General features: G+C 41.6%; 1 pseudogene; it reads left to right on the top strand.

Annotated features, from left to right (window-relative positions):
- The first annotated feature begins 512 nt into the window (after positions 1–512).
- Positions 513–3,345, top strand: LOC123084607 (NADPH-dependent aldo-keto reductase, chloroplastic-like; annotated as a pseudogene).
- Positions 3,346–5,849: the final 2,504 nt, after the last annotated feature.

Raw genomic sequence — 5,849 nt, 5'->3', positions numbered from 1 at the left:
ACATGGCCGTGCTGTTGTGTTCCAGACTGAACGTTCGTGTGGAATATTAAGCGAATAACTAAAATATTGCCTCAGTGCGAAGACCAATGCTACGCTCTCAAGAGTGCCATGAAACAAGTAGACATAAAAAACATTAATTATAGGACTAGGTACGCTATGATATCGACACAAAGGTTTCTCCACTGGTTTCTTCCATGACGGAGGGGGAGATGCCGGCCGATCAAATCCATCCAGGGGATGATGACCCGGCGGACAGATTAAAGCAGGTAGCCACTGGATAATTTATCGTATCTGTACCATGCTGCCGTGCACAAACGCCACCAGGTTTAGATTAGCTTTATTCTTAATAAATTAGATTTTCTCTTGAATTAGCTTTGTACAGCTGTACCGTGCTAAATACCAACAACCACACCCTAACTGTGCACTCCCCTTCCTCTCCAATCTCGTGTGGTGCGGCAAGTGCAGCAGATCAGCCGTTGTGCATCAATTTGTCAGCTAGTTGGGCAGTGGTAATGGCGAGGCACTTCATGCTCAACACCGGCGCTGAGATCCCCTCGGTGGGGTACGGCACCTGGCAGTCCAAGCCAGACGAGGTCGGCCGCTCCGTTTACGCTGCCGTCAAGGTTCGCACAGCCTCGTGTGATTTGATTTCTTGAGCTAATTTCTTTCCTTTCTCTAATCTCGGTTTCTCACATTTGTCTAATCCCGGTTTCTGAATTTATTGGTGACCCGTATATATTACTACAGAAGAGACATGGAATTGAGATTCTTTTCGAATTGTGCAGGCAGGCTATCGACACATCGATTGTGCTAGGGCTTACAGCAACGAAAAGGAGGTAGGCGATCACTTACTCCTTTTTGGATGAAGGGCATTTTTCAATAAAAAGGCTTATGTTTGTAGATGGAGTATATCCTTGTTGGCAATATTGTCTCCACTCAAACTAAGTATAAATTGTTGGCTTAAGGAAAGCATAACATTCGCTTTCGGATTATTCAGGTTGGTCTGACACTACAGAAGCTATTCGAAGAGGGTGTGGTTAAGCGGGAAGATTTGTTTATCACCTCTAAGCTATGGTAAGCTCAGAGCACTGGGACTGATCTGTTCAATTCACCTGCATGGATTTCTCTGCAGTTTAAGTTCACCGAGTATTTGATCGGTGATTCCAGAAGATGTGCTGGAATCGCTTGACAGAAGTCTGAATGACTTGCAGCTTGAGTACTTGGATCTTTACCTTGTAAGCATCTTCCATTTCATAATCATCTTTCACTATCCAGTTGCTCCAGTCTTGCCGTTGTGTTGTACTATCTCACTTTGTGTACTCAATATGGTGATTTCTACTATACTTTTGCATGCTCCTTTTATTTTATTTTTAGGGAGCTATTTTTATCATTTTGAATAAGACACCTCAAAAAACTACTGGTATTGTGATCTGGACTACACTAAACTCAAGATTTCTCGAGGTTATCATCGACAAATAAATATGTGTTTAATGTGTGGAAACACGATCCTCTATTAGACTGCCTATAATGGGAGTATCATAAGCGGTATCATGCATGCCAACTAGGCATTTTTTTAGGAGGTGGCGCACAATTAAATAAGGTAATTGAGAATTCAGTATCATATCATGATACCGTATCATATTAAACTTAATACCACATTGTGTCATGCATGAGAATAAATGAAGCAATCTAAGATACTAACTTATAATTATGCATTAGTAATATCATAAACTAGTATAATATGCATCATAGTAGTAGATGATACTCCTCATTGCAGGCAGCCTTAAGTGGCCAGTCCACTACTTAGTAATTATATTGTTTAATGTGTAGAAACACGATCCTCTATTAAGTGGCCAGTCCACCGCTTAGTAATTGTGTTGTTTGCATGCACACATGCTTCTTTTCTGTGATCTAGTCACAAATCCACATCCAACTAAAATAATTTCAAGTACCCACCACTTAATAACACCCTTGCATGTTTCTCCATATGTTATTTTTTTATTTTTCATGTTTTGGTATGAGTTTGTATATTGTCTTGAGGTTGCATCTTGAATATATTTGTGAAATATATACTATATGTTTGAAGAATTTTACAATCACATTTTAGTTGAATTGTATTTTCCTTCGAGGTGGATTTAAGTGTTTACATGTTGGAGCTATATAGCAATGTTTTCATGAATGATTCGAAATTGAATTTTTACTGGTATGCAATTTTGTAGATTCATTGGCCATTTAGGCTCAAGAAGGGCACCGATGCAAGCAACCCTGAAAACTTTGTACGACCTGACATCCCTGCGACTTGGGGAGCAATGGAAAAGTTATATGATGCTGGAAACGCTCGTGCAATAGGTGTGAGTAACTTCTCAACGAAGAGACTGGGTGACTTGCTTGTTGTAGCTCGTGTGCGTCCAGCTGTTAATCAGGTGGAATGTCATCCGGGTTGGCAGCATACTAAGCTCCACAACTTTTGTCAGTCAACCGGTATTCATCTTTCTGTAAGTTCGTGGTGCACTTGGAGGCAGCTGGCTTTCTTATGTTTAAAATACATATGTTCTTATTATACCTGACTATGTATGTGTATTTGCAGGCATACTCACCACTAGGTTCACCTGGTACGCCTTGGATGAACAGTAATGTCCTTGAAGAACCGGTCATCACCTTAATAGCGAATAAACTTGGGAAAACTCCTGCACAGGTGGCCCTGTGCTGGAACATTCAGATGGGTCATAGTATACTACCGAAGAGCCTGAACGAGGAAAGGATAAAGCAAAATCTTGATGTTCATGATTGGTCTATTCCAGATGACTTGCTTGCGATGTTAACTGAGATTAAGCAGGTTTGTTGCTATTCTTTATACCCCCATACTTAAATGAGGACAAAATTGCAATGATATTTTTTACTATGATAAGGCACCTTTATAAGATGAGATGACATGTTGGAATATCACTATGTTAAAATACATATCATCTGACAAGTGAAAAACAAATCCATGTGTAAACATTCTGCAGAGTCTATATATTATGTGTTGGAGTATGGTAATTTGGTATAATCAAGTCTCTTAAAAGGTCATTTTTACCTTGTTCGAGCATGTAAAAGAAAATCCTCTTGACCCCTTGAGTTACCAATTGTGGTGTCTTTTTTTCATTCTTTAAGAAAAATCTCAAAGGGTTCCTTTTTCTTTTTTCTTTTTTTTCTTGTTATTATTGAACTTTTCATCGTGCAGAGCGAGTGCATCTGATTACCTTACTTTGTGACCTTCAGGTAAGGCTATTCAGAGGTGACTTCACCATTAATCCACAAAGCGTCTACAAGACCCTCGAGGAGCTCTGGGATGGGGAAGTTTAGGATTATGTTTATCCTTAGGAACCTAAGTACATTAGAACCTTGCACTTCAGGTGCACCTACTGTGTGTTACTTTGAAAGTTTGTTAATTTTTAGTTCTGAATCAAGATCATGTGCTGCCGTTATGTAGACAATTTGTGCCTTGTATCTGTTATGTGCCCACTTGTGAACTTGTAACAAGATTGTCAATATGCTGCATAGCATGTGCAAAACCATGTGAGCTCATTCAGCCTCCACCAAGTGTTGAATGATGCAGGTGTTGGCGCAACGGGTGTTGACGATGTGTTTAGTATCATCGCCTGGCCTCACACTTCCATCAAGCACACCAATTAGAAGCCACACTCACTCATAAGCACAACATAGCAATCTGGATGGGAACCCTATATATTTTGCCTTGAGTTCACCTATTGAACATTCACCGTGGGTCCACCTATGTGTTTCAGGACTACGATCTATATTGTTGACCCTCGACCTGAACGTTGCTGCTATTCTTGTGTCATCTGATAATATGGAGGTTATTTCAAACATCAAGAGACCTTCGCCTGCCATTATGCTTCCATCCTTTGGGAGATTAATGCTGGAATTTTGTCTATTTTGGGTCAGCCCAATAGCAATTTCAGAATTCCTAATAAATCCTAGAGGCCCACTCAGCCCATTCGTGCAAGGCAAGAGGTGGAACCAAAGATTAGTCCCAGATTGCTTGTTTGGTGGGAGTTGAACCTCCTTATAATGGAGGTTATTTTCTCACATGTATGAGCATGAGAACAAGAGGAACATTCACATGCACTCCTCCTCATCCGCTCGCCTCGTCCCGATGCGACGCGGGTTCCGGGAATGAGCCGAGCCCATGTTACCAAAGGTCACATGGAAGTTGAAAAGATTTTTGCTATAGTGGACACTGAATGTGATCTCCATTTCACCTCCCGTTGCTGGCCGTTCGCCTGCTTCTTTCGTGCCTATAAAAGAGAGGTCGCACCCAGAGAGAGAGAGAGAGACAGACAGAGAGAGAGAGAGAGAGAGAGAGAGACACCCGAACATCCTTTCCTCTCGCCACTGAGTTCCAATCTCTGAGCTTCTCCTGTGAGCTTCCCCATTCCGGCTTGCGGCGTGCACCATAGGTCGGGACAGTAGGCATCCGAAACCCCACCTCTTTGATTCTTGTATGGGAGAAGGGTGATAAGGTTTTTGGGGAGCGCTCTGGCTGACTACTGACTAGTTCATCATGGATGATCCGGATGCCAACGACCACTTCCCAACGACGACTTATTCCCCGACGTCGACAACCTCTTCGACAAGATGGCCGGCGAGGACGTCGACCCAAAGACCAGTGCTTCTGCCGCTATTTTGTACATTCTCATACTCTTTCTGTTTGAGGTTCTGTCACAGTTTCTTGCTCTAGTTATGTTCCGTTCTAGTTCATATATGCAGATGCCATTTACTTTCTCTCTGTCAGACTACATGACTTGTTTTATCCCTGCTATAATAGTCTTGTTTTATCTAGTATTTCTGTTAATAAAATCATTCGGTAAATTGCTCATATATCCAACAATCCAAAAACTTTATTATAGGCAATTTACCCCAAGTGGTTTTGCTGCTTTCATGAGACCTTCTATGTTTGAGGGTATCCGCTATAAAAGGTGATGCTTGAGAGCAGTCTTATTGTTTCAAACCATGAGTTGCTATGACGACACTCTTGGCAAACCTGAAGGAGGGTATGATGCTCAACAGGAACAAGCTTTTCAAAACATGGAAACCTTATTTAAGGCTGTTGTATTGAGTGTTCTTGGTGAGAACATTGTTTATTCTTATGCGTCAATTGACAATGAAAAAGATATGTGGGACACACTCGAGGACAAGTTTGGCAACTCGGATGCCGACACTGAGTTGTACATCATGGAGCAATTGTATGATTACAGGATGGTAGATGAGCGCTCCATGGTTGAGCAAGCTCACGAGATAGTCATTTGGAAGGGAACTTGAGTACTTCAATTGTATGCTACCGAACAAGTTTATTGCCTAAGGTATCATCACTAAGCTTCCTCCCTCATGGAGGAACTTTGCTACCTTACTTAAGCATAAGAGGCAGGAGTTTTCCTTTCTGGATCTCATTGGTACTCTTGATGTGGAAGAAAAGGCGAGAGCAAAAGACACACGTGCTCGAGGTATTGTGGGAGGATCTAGTGCAAATCTGGTATAGAAGAAAAACTTCTAGCCCCACAAGTTCAAGAACAAGGGCAAGTTTAATGGTAAAACAAAGTTTGATGGGAAGAACAAGGCTGTACAGCACAACAACTTAAAGAAGAAGAATGACAAGAAGAAAGGTGTTTATCATGTGTGCGGAGATCCTGACCATTGGGTTGCTAGTTGCCCTAATCGTTATGGCAAGCGTCATCTTGGGAAAGGAGGCAAGACCGCTAATGTTGTCATTGGTGACACTGACATGAAAGATGTTGGCTATGGTATATTTCCCATTATTCTTTCAGTATGTCATTCTCCTGATTGGTTAA

The sequence above is a fragment of the Triticum aestivum genome, chromosome 1B, assembly GCF_018294505.1.
Source record: "Triticum aestivum cultivar Chinese Spring chromosome 1B, IWGSC CS RefSeq v2.1, whole genome shotgun sequence".
NCBI lineage: Eukaryota > Viridiplantae > Streptophyta > Magnoliopsida > Poales > Poaceae > Triticum > Triticum aestivum.
This window is presented reverse-complemented; position numbering and strand designations above follow the sequence as displayed.